This window comes from Typopeltis vanoorti, chromosome 1, assembly GCF_054136105.1.
Source record: "Typopeltis vanoorti isolate ZY-2024b chromosome 1, IOZ_Tvanoo_1.0, whole genome shotgun sequence".
Taxonomy (NCBI): domain Eukaryota; kingdom Metazoa; phylum Arthropoda; class Arachnida; order Uropygi; family Thelyphonidae; genus Typopeltis; species Typopeltis vanoorti.
In genome coordinates, this window is record NC_143549.1 from 78897410 (window position 1) to 78914179 (window position 16770).

General features: G+C 37.4%; 1 protein-coding gene across 1 annotated transcript in view; it reads right to left on the reverse strand.

The window, feature by feature from the left end:
- LOC150110121 (uncharacterized) overlaps positions 1-7837 on the reverse strand; it is a 443476-nt gene extending 435639 nt beyond the window's left edge. Inside the window, 1 exon segment of the mRNA XM_090397974.1 lies at positions 7545-7837. The gene's annotated coding sequence lies outside the window, so the exon portion shown is untranslated.
- Between the last annotated feature and the right edge of the window lie 8933 nt (positions 7838-16770).

The following is a 16770-nucleotide window of genomic DNA, read 5'->3' on the forward strand; positions in this document are numbered from 1 at the left end:
TATTTTAGAGGAGTAACATGAGAATTTTCCCAGAAATAATACCTAAATAATTTATGATTTGTAGATGACATAGTCACTAATGAAGAAAATGATGAGAAACTAGAAAGAACAGCGCTGAAATTAAGTGAAGAAAGAGATATGGATTGATAATGAATATTAATAAAGCAAAAGCAATAATATTCGGAGAGAAGAGGATGAAAAAGCAATTAAAGGTCAACAGACAAGAGCTGGATGAGGTTAGAAAGAATTTCAAATACCTAAAAGAGCAACACGACACCCGATTTAGACTAGATGTAAAGAAGAGAAAAGATCACAGATAAAAAAAAGCAAAAGTAAACCTACAGGCAATGGGTAAGATATGGAAAAGTAAATCAGTAAGTCTTCCAATAGAGCTGAGACTGCTGGAAACATGAATATTCATAAGCATTCTCTATGGTTGCTGGCCTGGTTGGCCGAGTGGCTAGCATATCCGCTCTCCAGCCAAAAGGCTGCAGGTTCAATTCCCACCATGGGCATGAATGTTTGTGGAAATACTAGCGGTGGTGGATAGTAGATGGCATTGGTGTAGTTGCAGTTAGTTGTAGTTGGTGGATTGAGTGGTGGAGACAGCTATAGAGTAGGTGCCCTCCCTTGATGAGTCTGTGGACTCCCTGGAGGTGTCATGTAATAATAATAATAAATCTGCTTGACCATGATTTTTTGAGCAAAAGCATTGGATCCACAAGATGTTATGCCATAAAATAAATATTAAAAGAAATTGCATTCAATGCATTTTTATGCCCACCAAATTTTGAACTACTTCTTCCCTTTTTCATATTTATATGTGAGAAATTTCTTTTTTTATCCAGTTACTCTAGAGAGAAAGAATGTCTTCAGGTTTTGTTCAGATCAGAAAATGTGTAATAGAACATATAATGGAATGAGATAAACTGTGAGATAAACACTGAGGTGTGAAAAGCTGCTGCTGAGGCAGTAAAGCAGAGGGCTTCGGAATCCATTGGAGAAAGATTAGACTCATCCTATGCAAATGCAAACAGGGTATTTTGGCAGTCCATCTGCCACCTTCGAGGGAGGAAATCATGCACAGCAAGGGCAATTAAGGCCACTGATAGTGCACTTTTAACAACCGAGAAGCATATCCTCCACAGATGGAGGGAATACTTTGAGAGCCTTCTTAACATAGGTGGCCCGGCAGCTGTGGACATCCAAGCGGTGCAGTTTGGGGTGATGACTAGTCTCACAGCAGAAGAGGTCCATTTAGCAATAAAATTGGGCAGGGCTGCTGGTGATGATGAAATTCAGCCCGAAATGCTAAAAAGCCTTAAATCGAGACACCGTTCTCTGGCTGACTCGAGTGTGTCAGGGTGCTTGGATATCTGAGCGAGCACCAAAGCAGTGGCAGACAGGCATAATAATAGCAGTCTTTGAGAAGGGAGACCAGAGAGATTGCAGCAATGATCGTGGCATTTCTCTGCTCAGCCTCTGCCTGGGAATGTATATGCTAGGTGCTTGGAAAAAAGGTGCAGGAGCAGAGTTGAGTCAAAGTTCCAAGAAGAACAATGTGGCTTTCATCAGTGTGACCAAAACAGAAACATTTGTGGTCTCAAGACAACTATCCCAGTGCACTCTACATGTGAGTGGAGTCCCACTGAGGCAGGTGGAGAAGTTTAAATACCTTAGGGTCCATATTCACGAGTGATGGAAAGTGGGATGTAGAGCTAGATACTCGAATTGGATCAGCAAGCGCAATATTGCGGGAGCTTGGCCATTCAGTAGTATTGAAGCGGAAGTTGAGCCAGAAGGCAAAGCTGGCTGTTTTCAATACAGTCTATGTCCCCATCCTCACATATGGTCATGAGAGCTGGGTAATGACCGAAAGAATGCAGACATGAATCCAAGCGGTTGAAATGAGGTTCCTTTGAGGGGTTGCGGGACTGACAAGATTTGATAGGGTCAGAAGTTCTGCAATTCAGCAAAACCCTCAATACTCAACCGCTGCTTCTCCATGTTGAGAGATCACAGTTATGATGGTACAGGCACCTGGTCAGGACTGCCACAGGAGGGGCTCCCCCTAGCAGGCCCTCTTTGGAAAGCCAGAGGGTAGGAGGCCACTCAGAAGGCCAAGGACTTGCTGGATAGATTATATCCAAAAACCTTGGGTAGACACATCTGGGAGTCCCACCAAAACACCTAAGCTTGGTGGCGGAGGATCGTGACCATTGGAAGTCCCCCTTGCAGCTGCTGCCCCCACAACCCAATTAGGAAAGGTTGGCCTTGAAGATGGATGGATGGAATGAAGTATGGGTTACATGTTGCACATGACATTCATAGTCAAGATGCACTCAGATTACAAATAGATGTGCATCACAGTCGACCGTAAAAGCCATTTTTATTAGTAAGAATCATCATAAGTAAATAAGCCAAGAGAGATCATTTTACTGGTTCTTCAAAAGGAAACTGCTGAGATGGCTTGCTGCGACATGAAAAAAGATGCAGATGTGTTGGCAGAAATGATGTGAGAAAGGACATATATGAAAAACAAAGATTCATGTTCACATTTTAATTTAAAGCAAGTTAATGATGGGTTTAGGCATTTTAAAAATATAAATACTACAACTAGAAAATCTGTAGGAATTTCTGAAGAACTGTCCAAGGTTGTTCAACAGTCTTAATATTCAACTTTCACAAAACTGGTCTTTTATGGAATGAGATATTCAAAGGAATATACATTACAAAGGATGAGCAGAAGCTATCAGGACACAAAGCATCAAAAGATCATCTAGCACTAATGTTGAGATCAAATACGTGAAGAGAGGAGACTTCAAAGTGAAGCCATTCCTTAGATATCATTTCATGAACTTGAGGACAATGAAAAACATGACTTTCTCAATCTGTAGTGATTTTTAAGAGTGGTTTGTAAATTATTTTAATCCAGCAGTATAGCCATCAATATAACTTCAGCCTGAAATCTTGGAAAAAAAAGTAGCTGTTGTGTCATCGACACAATGGCTAATAACTTACACCTTAAGCCAAAGGAGTCCATAAAAGTCAATCCCCCCCCCCCAAAAAAGCACCTCATTCAACAAATGCATCAGCATGCCATTGCAAATTTTAAGACAATGAATCATAAATATCATGTCAGAATGTTTTATTGCAATAAATGAAAATGGAAAGTCAACAATAAAAGAATTCTAGAAGTCATAACATTAGAGGTGCTACAGATAGCATTGGCAAAGCATGGAAGAATGTGAGCCAGAAACAGTAATTCGTGGCATGGAAAAATTGTGAATGCCATGAGCATTCACAAAACTTGTTTAGGAATTTGCATCTCATGTTGGACCACATGCATTTATCCTGAATGACCTGCTGAAACCAAAACAAGGAAAAAAAAAATATATATATATATATAGGCAGAATGTGACTCACTCTCCGCCCCCCCCCCCCAGTCACTTTCAGAAGCATACAAGAATCTGTTACTATACATCAAACTTCCAAAAGATTTTTGTTAGCAGACTGATTACAATGAGGTCCATGGCATTCTCATTCCAAAAATAAAAATAAACAGTGACTCCTACCCCCCCCCCCCAAGCAACTATGAAAATGACCATAGAATTTCATCTAATAAAACTGACTTTCTCAATATAGGAAACACTTTTTCACTATCTTACAAAAGGCGCAGAACTGTTCATTGAGGTAATGAACTGATTTCATAGATGACTGTGTTTTTTAGAATAGGTTTCCAAGGAATGATTTTTTATTAAAAGTTTTGATATTTTTCAAGTTTTTATAGGTATTATTTCTGGGATATTCCCATGTTACTCCTCAAAGTAAATATTATTTTTATGGCTATTTAGCCTATTTTAGGGCATTACATCAGTAATGCCCTAAAATTTGAGTAAAAAGACAATGGCAGTATAAAAGGGCCACTCCTAAACAAAATAGGCTAAATAGGCATAAAAATAATAATTTTTCAAGTTTTTTTTTTTAATCAAACAATTTATATTTGTTTTTTTTTTTTAATGAACCTGAAGCATTCATAGCTCAGTCAGTATAGACAACACCCTTTGGCCGGAAAGACCTGGATTCAATTCCCATTCATGACATGAGGAACCTTTATCTGATCTCTTTTGACTAAAGGTGAGTTAGCTGGAAACTCAGGTTTTTCATCCCTCAGAACAGGCAAACCGGCCAAATGAACACACATGGATTACAGCCATGAATACTTACAACAATATGCAGAAGAGATAGGGCAGCCTGCCTCACGGCATGGCTTAATAAGGGTGCTTGTTCAGCCATATTGCAGTAGGCGCCGTTACTACTGCTAGCAATTCCTGTTAGCGTAGCAACTGTGGAAAGAAGTTTTTCCAAGCTTAAACTAATTAAAAATTATTTGTGAACAGCAAAGAAAGATTGGTTGGTCTAGCAACTATATCAATAGAGGCGGACATAGCTTATAATTTAAATTTAGAAGAGCTTATAAACCATCTTATTGTGCAATATCCCCATAGAGCAAATATTTAATTAATATTACTATGTAATTCTTTTGCATTAATGTTTCTCTTGTAATAAAAACAAAATAGCAATTGGAGATTTTCTTATATTTTTGTCTTATAATCCATCAGGGGCGACATTTAACTGTTTGCCTCACGGAGCGATCTAATCCGATGATTACCTTGAATAGGCCCCTCACCACATGCATTATACCCATAGACAACCATGAGCCACATCATGGTAACCAACCTCCTAGACAGGATATGACACATGAATGCCATGGGATCTTTATGAAAGGAAATGTCATGAAAGCATTTTTTTAAACATATTCTTTATTAGAAGACCATCTGTATCATTATAGTAACAACATTTCGATACTTTTATGATGAACCTAGTTCCCAAGTGCTCACCAAATCGTGAAACTGTCTTACTGCAACATTTTTTTAGTATCAGTTAAGGAGAGGGTTTACCAGTTACCATTATATTTTATTGTTTTACAAGGTTCAGTTTGGCTGTGTTTTTCAATTATCTATACATTTCCTCCCTCTCCATTAGACTGAATAATTGAAAATGCATTGAGACTTGATTTTCAAAAAATCAGACTTTTTAACCATGTTTTGAGTGACATCAGCCCAACAATGGTTTAATAAAAACTTCCTTAAAAATGTCAAAAATACATAAATTTGGATTAGCTGGCATGGTTGGTCGAGTGGTTAGCATATCTGCCCTCCAACCAAAAGACTGTAGGTTCAAATTCCTCAGTGGGAATGGATATTTGTGATTGTCTATGAAAATACTATTGGTGGTGGTGGTGGTGGTGGTTGGCAGTAGATGATGATGTTCACTCTAGTTGTTGGAGACAGAGTTGTAGAGTAGGTGCCCTCCCTCGATGAGTCTTTAAACTCCCTAAAGATGTCGTAATAACAATAAAACTAATAGTCCACAACAATTAAAAACACACACACACACACCCCAATCACAAACAACCTAGACCTAATAGAATATAACTCAATGTGAGATACATGTTACTTCAAGGTGGCTGAAACTGTTCTGATAGTTTCTAGTGGATGTTTTTTGTGTATATATTAAAAACAATTTTTTTATGCAACATACAGAGAAGATAATTTTATTTTGGTGCCCTCTAAACATAGTTCCTGAATTCATTTTTATATAAGCAACAACATTTTAATTCAGGTCAGGACTTGAAGGTATATGGCCACTAAAGTAACAAGAATGGAATATTTCAACCTGTTGTCTCAAATCACACTAACAAATTAAATCTTGCTACTACAGTTATAAAATGATAAGATAATCCTTCATATCATGATAAATTCCTTTTAAATTGGTATTGGCATAGGTCAGGATGCAAGTTTAAATAAAAAAACATCTTATTAAAAATAGCACATAATAATAATAATAAACATTTTATAACAGCCATAAGGAGTGCAAACTAATTCTATTATACAAGAGTGGAGTTAGGACTGATGCAACAAATTACAGACCAATCAATATCTATAGTGGTCATTAAGGTATTGGAAAGGAGGGTTAAGAACTGCATCAAAAAGTGGGTAGATGGTATACAGTGATCTTCTATAAGTATGTGCAGACTTCGAGTTTGTGTTTCATGAGTTTGTGCATGCTTTGTCCTTACAAAGATGGTCCTTACCATCTTTTCTGTGTTCCCTGAATTTCCACTCCTTGTCTTCTGTCATTCCTTCCATTGTAATAAATTTCTGCAGTGCAATCTCCCAATATAATAATACTTAGTCTGTCAATCCTTCAATTCAAAGTGCAACTGTAGAATATCTATATGCATATACTAGTCTGACTACATTTCACATCTATATTCAGATGTCCACTATAGGAGTTTAATTTACTACCCTGAAAATGCACAATACTATCATTCTTTATTTCACTCCTGAATTTCACATCATCTGCAAACAGACCAGGTGAGATGTGATATATGTACAATACTTGACTACAATGGAAAAATGCAAGACCCAAATAAAGTCAAAGCAGTGCAAAAATAAATAAAAATAATTAATAAAATATAAAATAAAAAAACTTTATAAAATATATCCTAACAAAAGAATGACAACTGCAATCCTGGATACAATAACAGACTAGATGAAAGAGTGAGCTTCACTGATTTGCAGCTTTACATGCAACAACTCAAAACCTAAACATATAAAGTGGATGTTCAAAGTCAGAAGAGTACAAGTAAACAGCTAAAAATACTTAATAAACCAAGAGTATGCCAATAAACAAATGACAACTACCAATCGTCAACAACTAAATTTCTCAGAAATGTAATTAAGAATGGGCTAAATTCCAGTTTGTTCGAAATAATCTACTACAAATATTTTAATGATTTCAGGGAAACATTAATTTCATGAAATTACATGAATGAAGATAGGCTTCATGTAATGATATTAAAATACCTATTTGCCTACGATAAGTGATTAGGTGCTACAATAAGATGAGAAAACAATTCCATGAAATATTTAAGTAAACTGAAGCTATGCAACAAAAAATTCGATTACTTTTCTTTAATGAGAAAACACTAGTTATCAATTAGATTTAAATAAACATGCATTCTAAAACTCAATGGCAATAACTTAATGTAATGTACTTCTCAGATGCCTCATGCAATTTTCTGAAGAGGTTGTTTACGTGTTCAAAAATATCCTGGCAATAATGCCGTATGTTTGAACCAATATATTTATGGTTTAGGGAGTTGATGAAATCCCAGAAACCACGTTTAAGATAAATAATATATTTGTGAACAAAATGATTACGTTATTCCATTACACGTAGAATAATAATGGCACAACATTTAAAGCAAATACATAGCATTACTAATATTTCCTTTGTTTACTAATTCATTGCTTGTCATCATGATTAAAATATTTTCCAGCCACAAAATAATACTTCTATATAGATATCTAGCAGAAAGACAAAAAAGTGATAATAAGAAACACTGGGTGACTGACAATAAGTAATGTTTTTATGAAGTGTATGCACGTTTTAAAGTACACACAAAACATACCTACTGAATGAAAGACATCCATAATCAAGTCAACTTTACAATGTGAAGATATCCATTTTCTATTAAAGGCCACCATTACATAAATTCAAAAACCAGTTGCTTGCAGACAAATCGAATATAACCTCAACAAACACTAGCAACAAAAACTCCTTTGCATTACTATACATACAACACAGCGTTTAAACGCAGCCGACATACCGAAGTCGACAGAGTATTCTGCTGACGTCGCGGAAGAAGACAAGTCAGGCTTAATTCCACATTTTAAAAATCAGAATTTTTTTAAAAATCAAAAAATGAAAGAATATCATATTTAGGCTATTTATGTATTTTATTTAAATAGGCAAAAAATTTAAACAGTCCTCTAAATATTTAATTTATAAGTTTTGCGAAAACCATGCACTACACTTTCTTCGCACGAACGCCACTGCTACAAAAGCAAAGTGGCATTACTTAGCACGACCTCTAGCTCGATGAATAAAACCATTTTTACAGTAGCAGGGATGAAAGTATGTATGCATTGTAGCCAAATGATGGCAAATTAAATTTGCAAGCTTCAAATGGAAGATTCGAAAAGTAATCAGCAACACACATGACCTTTCGTTGTATGATACAACGAAATGATTCGTAGTAGAGGCTCGGTAGTGGTTGAACAGTTGTAGGTGTCCTCCCGCGATGAGTCTTCGGACTCCTTGGAGGTATCAGGAATAATAATACAACGAAAAATTGTGTTTATTTATTATAGTCTTTCGTTGTATCTAAAGAGTCTTTCTTTTCGTGAGGCCCTGATTAAGGTTACCCCTAGAAAGCACTCTTGAGAACAATTGAATCGATTCGTAGACCAAGTAAAAAAATTCAAGAGTTTCACTACAAATTCAGGCCTGAAAGTCATTCAGACCGCATTCTGTTGGCTATTAAGTGGTCATAGAAATTGTTATAATGTGCCTAAAAGCTTTATTTCTCATAATACTCATTTTTAAGGAGGGATGATATTATCCAGATGTTATACCATAGATTACCTCATCTATGAATCATGAAAGTTCAACTGAGCTCCTGAAACATAGACAGAAGAACACTGATGAATGATTGAAATGTTTTGGTTCGAATCCCTCCTAGGACTATTTATAAGAATCTTTCAGCTGAAGGCGAGTTTGCAGTCTCATACAGGGATGACAAGGTTTCCTCTTCCAGAACAGGCTCACATGCCAGAGAACACATCAACCGACAACCATAATGTACTCATCTCATAACCTAAATTACATTCGCATAGTAATATAACAACAACAACATGAAACTATAAGGGATAGTCAAAGTATATATTCATGAGCGAAAACATTCTGACTGCCTACCTAGAAGCGGACAGGACCTCCTTTGGTGAGGATAACCGCTTACACCCCCCCCCTCTTGGCATTGACTCCACTAGACCACAGAAGATGTCTGAGGTATTCTGAACCAACTAGACATAAGAATCGTGTTAGAGTTAAGACTCATCTCGCTATTTTTGAATGTATATAAGATATGTTATATCCATTTTTATGGATTTGCATAGCTGTTAATGAGGGTTTTTAATTCACGTTGTTAATTAGTTATCAGGAGAAGCTGTGAAAAAAAGCACTGTTCCATTTTAGTTGTTTAATGTGAACGGTTGATTTCTGGTGAAACGCTTTGGACGTAACTTTAGCATGTGAAGAATAAACTTTAAAGTACATAAAATAGTGCTGTCAGCATGTAGTCTATTTTTTTTTTCAAACTTCGTTTCTAGAAAATCCATGTGAGAATCCTGGGATTCGTTGCCAGAACTTTTGAAAATTGCCGAAATGCTTTTCACAAGTGATTACCAGAAATTGGCGGGACAGCAAGGAGGATCAAAAGGAGGATCAAAGATCGTCTCATGTAAAGGAACCAGATACTAATGAAGTTGTTAGCGATGTGACTGAAAATACTAGAAATAAGACAAATAGTTTCCTTATCTTCTCTGCCTCAGGCTACTGATATTCATCTTTTGCATGAATCATAGGTTTAGGATATTCTTGAGTTACCTTCATTGCCATTAGCTTCTTTCCCGTTGCTGATGTTGTAAAGCTCAAGTTTAGTAATAGAAAACTTCAAGAGACATCTTTCAAGTCTAGAAATGTTATTCAAACGTTGTCTCCTGGATATCTGGGAGACTTCAGGCACTATGGAGGGAAAGGAAAAGTTATGTGGCATTCGCAAATTCTGGTATCTATTCCTTTAGCCAGTCTGGAGTGAAGGATTATACTAGTCACTTGTCCAACCAATTTGGATAGTCGGAAAACTTTTGTCAACGATTTGGAGTACTGTGCTTCCCGTCCAACTCTACCTCATCTTCCTTTGGTGTCTCGTGCGGGAAACTTGCATAAAAACAGATAGAGTCCTACCAGGAAGAGAGAAGAGACAAAAGAAATATAATAAAAAACACAACATCAAACCTTTAAATCAAGTGATTCCGTTTTGTGTGATGGTCAATATCACAGAGACTGGATCCGCTGTCTTCTTAAATATAGAAAAATTTAGTGGATGTGCATAAAGTTCGACTAACGTTCGATTCTGTTTGTTTATCCTTCACCAGTAGTCAAGGATACGATGTTTAAAAGCAATGTTAAACTATATCTGATCTATGCCTCTGGGTTAAAAAAAACATATAGTATCAGATTAAGGAGATATGTATACATGTGAGAAATACACGCAAATTGAAAGAGTGATATATGAAGGCATAAGGTAGAATGTGAGTGAAAGTTAGAATGATTCTGGGGCGAGTGAAGAATGAAGTGTGGAACCGAGATTTTAAAGAAACTGGGGACACTCAAGAGCAAGTTGCAGTGTGAGATTCAGTGTATGGATATGGGAGACAGGAGCGAGTTACAGAGTGAGATTCAGTGTATGGATATTGGATCTGTGGGAATTGGAAGGGGAAGATAGAAATTAGTAGAGATGGACAGAGAAAGGTGAGGAAATAGGGAATGTTAAAAAGAATTCTATGATATTCCATTATTCACAATGTATAAAGGAAAGTCAGGGGAAGTGCTTTAGATTATGCAATTCGAGCTATAAAGAAGAGTAAGAATGTAGATGAAGTGATTATTATGGCTAGGGTAATGATTTCAGAAGAACCGCAAATTGTGTGGCAAGGGGTTTGACGGAGATGTTGGAGACTGTTAGATCAAAGAGTGAGAGTATCAGGATAGTCAGCGCGCCGAATATCTGATATTGTACTATCCTGATATGATAGTGGAGAATCGAGAAGAAAGGTATTGATAATAAAAAAAATGGCAGATAGAATGTATAGAAAGAGAGGGTTTGATTATGTGGACGTATGGCATGAATTATATCAGATCAGGTAAATTCGAGTGACTAGGATGGAAGGAACCGAGAATGGCTTTTGGAAATAACGACGACAGGGCAGAAAAGATTGATGGGAAGCAATGAAGATCAAGGACAAAATCTCAATATATTTATTCTCTTGTGCTTAAACAGCAATGCAAGAAGTATAAGGAATAAGTGAGAAGAGTTTATAGCTTTGATTTTTACAGTTCGTCCCTCAAATAATAGGAATAACGGAAACACGGGTGAGTGAAAATGATATGCTGATTAAAATCGAAGTTGATGGAACAAAACTAAAAAAAAAAAGGGGGGGGGGAGTGAACACCCTATGATCACAAATGAGTGGTGTCCAGGGGCGCGCCGGCCATAGGTGCAATGTGTGCGACGTACACAGGCGCCTTTACTATCCTGGCGCCTGTGTACGTCGCACACATTGCACATATGGCCGGCGCGCCCCTGGACACCACTCATTTGTGATCATCGGGTGTTTAAGTATTTCCTCCAAAGAGGAGGAAATACTTAAAAAAACGTTTTTTTTTTTAAGTGATATTTTTATTGGAGGGGAGGGATAGGGGCGCCAACTAAAGTTTTGTACACAGGCGCCGAGCACTACTGGTGTGCTACTGGGTATAGGGGCGCCAACTAAAGTTTTGCACACAGGCGCCGGACACTACTGGCGCGCCCCTGGTAGTGTCCATTTAAGTTTGACAGCTGGGGGGGGGGGGACGACAACGAGAGTCGTTTCGAAAATGTTTGCTGTGAAATAAACGGCATTAGATATTATATATATATATTTATTTATTTAGAGATAGAACTGGAAATAATAAATGAGATGAGAAGAAAATGTTCAGGCAAATTAATTTAGTTGATCTAGTGCAAGAAAAAGTTATTTTAAAGAGGATTTTAACTTTCCATATATGGAACTTTCTTGTGTTCTTCAGAGATCATTATCTTTGCAGCGTTCAATGGAAGAAACTCGTGGGCTAAATACATTAATTTGATAATAACGTCGGATAATATGAGGTAGCAATGATCATATAGTCCTAACCTGGGAAGTGCGAAGGCATGCTAAGGTATCCGGAATAAAAGGATACATGCAGAACTATAGGACAGAGTTCAGAAAACACATTGAAACAGTTCCACTGGCAAAAGAAAGTGAAAGAAAAGCGATTAATATGATGTGAGCCATAGTTCAGAATTATTTCTTGGTGGCAATAACAGACTGTGTGCCTCAATCTAAAAGGTTTAATAATATAGGCTCTAAGTAGATGAATAGGGAAATTAAGCAAGAATTATGGAACAAGAAGAGAAAATTATGGAGGAAATAAGCTGGGAAGTAGTGAACAGGTATGTGAAATCTATAAAGATATCATATTACTGTTCACTAGAGAAGAGAAGCGAAAGCTAGGTTTCTGTTTCGCTAGTTTCTCTGTTATGTTATGATTAAAGAATGATTATGGGAGGAAAACTCACTAGCGAGATCGTGTAAGAAGATGACCAAGGAAAACGTTATAGTGGAACTATTCAATTATCATTTTGTTAAGGTTTTCATACTGATGACAACGATATTGCTCTAAGCAAACAGGAAGTTGAGGAATCAATACCTTCACTCAGTACCTTTAAGGTAAATGAGTTGGAGGTTTTGTTATTCAAGATGACTTAATAACACAAAGTCATCTTGAATAAGACGGTTATACTGGGTGGAATTTCACATGTTCTAAAAAAACGTGCAAGGAATTGACTTGGATCGTTCCAGGCCCAAATTTCTACTGGGCCTGGAACGATCCCTAATGAGTGGAGAGAATAAGGTCAATTCCTTACATGAAAGTGAAGAAAAGCATGTTTCAAAGTATAGATCTGTTTGCATTTCTGGAGTTGTTATGCTTTTGGAGAGTTGGTTAAGAATAGGATTCTAAGGAAAAGAATGATTATGGGAGGAAAACTTCTGGATCAAAATCGTGTAAGAGTGACCAAGGAAGAAGTTATAGTAGAAATATTCACTTATCATTTTCTTAAGGTTTTTTGTACTTATAGAGGTAGGATAAGGAAGATAAAGAGAATTCTTGTTTCAGTAACTTACATTTTGTAATAAAATGATTACATTTCTGGATAGGGACAATTCATATACAGCGACATGTCTAGATTTTTCAAAGGCTGTTAACGGACTACTACATAATAAATTGGTATCAGTTATGGCAAATGGGTTTGGATAATTGGTTGTTTGATTGAATAAGAAACTGTTTTCTAATAGATATCAAGCGTTGTGTGTAGAGGAGCTCTGTTTCTGAGGAGGAGTTACCAGTGAAGTTTCAGAGGGTTCTATCCAAGGACTGCTGCTATTTAATCTATATGTTAATGATATTATGAGTGGTTTGCATGCTAATATTCAGCTGTTTGCAGATGATTCAAAGTTAGGCAGACTATTAGCAATGACGCTGATGTACTGGTGCTTCAGATCGATATGACTAGACTGACCATGAGCAGACAAGTGAGAATCCAATTCAACACCAATAAATGTAAGGTTTTGCACTTTGGAATTCGAAAATGTAACGCCGTATGTCACATTGGAGGTGTTGTATTACAGAAGGTGTAGGTAGCAAAGGATCTTGGGATATTAACGGACAGAGAATTAAAGTTCATGCGATGTATTTCAAGAGTGATAAAAAAACACACACAAAGAAATGCCACTATACTGAGAGGAACATTGTTAAGAGAAAATAAGGATGTAGTCATTCCACTATATAAGGCTTTGATTAGAGAACATCCGGACTACTGTGCACAGGTAGGAGAAGCAAGCATAGCAAACAGTTTCAGAAGCAGATAACAAAAGCAGTATCGGGTGTATGGAATACTGACCATGATGACAGCTTGAGAGAAAGTAATTTGCAGTTTGATAAATAGGCAGAAGGAAGGTGTATGATTGAGATATAAGTTGCTGAAGAGCTTAACAGAGAGATACCAATGATATTTTTCAAAAGGTTAAAAGAGGGAATGGGGCAAAAAGAAGAGGGCGTTATTGGAAATTGCATAAATGTGTAGTGCATAAGAGAGTGAAGCAAAACTTTTTGTGATTGAAGAGTGGTTGGCGAGTGGGATGACTTGCTGAATGTGAGTGCAGTAGATATGAGGTATGGTAGATATTTCTCTGTTAGCCTGAATCTTACAATTGCCTCTCCCTATGAGTCTTGATTACAGAAAGTGTTTGTAATAACAATAACGACTTGGAGGTCAGCGCCCAAGCGTGGTAATTGCGTCGATGCTTCATTTCACATGATCCAATAAATGCGCGATTGAATTCAAATCAGGAGAATTTGACAGCCTGGGGAAAAACGGAATGCTTGCACATGTTATTAGAATTTTCTTAGACTTTTACAATTCAATTTTAAATTGTATCATTCAACAGAAGAATCCCCACAGAATAACCAGAATCATACTTTACAGCTGGATTAAGACACTCTTCAAACCACATTCTCCTGACATCTATCATATCGAAAGCCATCAAACTAATTTAAAGAGTGCATTTTGATTCGTTTCTAGGTAACAGCCCTTCAATGAAAACTGAAGCTATGAAATTTAGGACGTAACGTTTTAGCTCAAGTTCTAAAAATTCTGTACACTGAACTGCTTGTCTTAATAATCTAATTATATATATTGGAGAACGCATAACACTTTCCAGCATCTTCTATCGATTTATGCAATTTGACTGATTGTTTCTTGAATTTCTTTTCGCAATTTCATTTCAATTCACCTTTTAATGACATCGATTCTTTGATAATAAACTAATGTGGACCATTCTGGATGCCAGTCAGCCAGCTCGGAAAAACACCCCATTGTTGTGTCTTTGTAACTTCTTTTGCTTCTACAATGTTGTTTACCGCTGGTATCAACCCTTGTAAACACGGAAACCGAAAATATATATGACATAGCATACATATTCTCTCGACGAAAGTATTTGGACACCTAGCTATGGTTAAAAAAATGCGTTTTGATTACATTTCTAGTACTGACAGGGGTACCACCTTTGGCCTGAATGACAGCAACTATCATTCGGGACATGCTTTCAAACAATTTCGAATACATCGTAACAGGAATATTCTGATGGTGATGATGATGGTCGCTATGGTCTGGAGCGAATTCGGATTTCTAATTCTCCCCAAAAAGTGTTCCTTAGGGCTGATTCTGGATTCTCAACCAACCAGTCTAGCACACTTCAACATTGTTTTGTGGAAACCAATCTTGGACACGCTGTGCAGTATAACATGGAGCATTGTCGTGCTGAAACATTCAAGGGTCCCTGCCGAAGTTGTCCAGAATGTCCAGGTAGCTATCAGACGCCATGGTTTTAGAAACTTCCACCAATGTACCAAAGACCATTCCAACTGAAACATCCCCTTACCGAATCTCCACCAAACTTGAAGTACCGCCGGAAAGTTTCCGCGGGTAATCTCCGGATTGAAACTCGATCATCAGAGTGAGAAACATATGGAAACTTGATTCTCCTCTCGACAGAACCATTTTCCAATCATCTAGCATCCAGGAACAGTGTGAAAGACACCAGTCCAAACGTCCTTTGTTGGCATTGTGTGAGTGTGTGTGTGTGGGCGGGGAATGATGTGTGGTAACCTTAGGCATGCAACTCTACGGATAGTTCTAGTCTGCAGAGAGTTGCAAAAAACAAAACAAAACAAGTTGCAAATGTCCCTGCAATATTTTCTAGGTTGACTGCAAGGTCCACCACTGATAACGTGCAGTTTGCTCCAACATTCCGAGAGAGAGCTCGTCGATTTCGGTCAGTGTCGGTGGCATCCCTGGGAGTTTTTCTTCTGCAGTAGCACTAACAACTTTCCATCTACGAATAACATAAGCAAAGGTGAATTTCGGTGTACTGAGATGGGTAGCAATGTCACGTACAGAAAAACTGATGTGACACACGACTTCTGTCCCATGTTGGAAATCTGTCAATTCAGCTGAACGTGGTATCTGAACATCGATTACAGTGCAAAACATGTAGCACATCCCATCTTTTATTAGTAGACTTATGCAGACACTCCCTGGATATTTGCATATGGTAGGATCCGAAATTTGCATGGTACACAAGTGTCCAAATACTTTTGTCAGAATAGTATGTGTATATGTGCGTGCGTGCGGGTGTGCACTGGGTACAAAGTCCTACTCTAACTCCCCACAGTGCACCCTGGGGTGTTGAGAATCCTAGCCACCATCGGACTTTAACCCAATAACGCTAACAGAGTTATTGGGTTCAAGTTATTGACTAACCTTAGTCAGGAGAAGTGTATATCCGACTATAGCAAAAGATACCATCATTGCAGCAAAAGAAACGGCCCCGAGTGCTGCATGGCCACACTCACCTCTCTACGGTGTAGGTAAGGCATTGAGTGGGGGCCAGTGGTGCTAAAAATATAGCAGGCTGCCTATTAGATCTTTGAAATTGGCAATCGGTACCCTCAATACTCAAATTTTGGCAAGAGACTACAGAGTAGATCTACTAGTCAAAGAACTAACTAATATCAACTTAGATATTCTCCTAGTTAATGAACAGCAAGATGGTACGATGGCTCACAGATACTCCTGGGAGCATTCTCAATCAGTGGTAAACAAGACGGAGTGAGCTTTATTGTTAAAGGAAGCAGCACAGGCAAACCAGCCTGAAAACAAAAAAAAAGAAAAGAAAAAAAGAAAGACTTAAATTTTAAACTGTCAGTTCCATCTGCTCTACAGGATCAAAATGGAGAAAAACATACTAATAGAAAAAAAGATAGAAGAAACTGTACAGAATTTTTATAATGATCTTTATGCAACTAAATGCCAAGTCTCAGAACCTATCATTCAAAAACCAAGCAATATACCAGATGTATCTCCCGATGAAATAG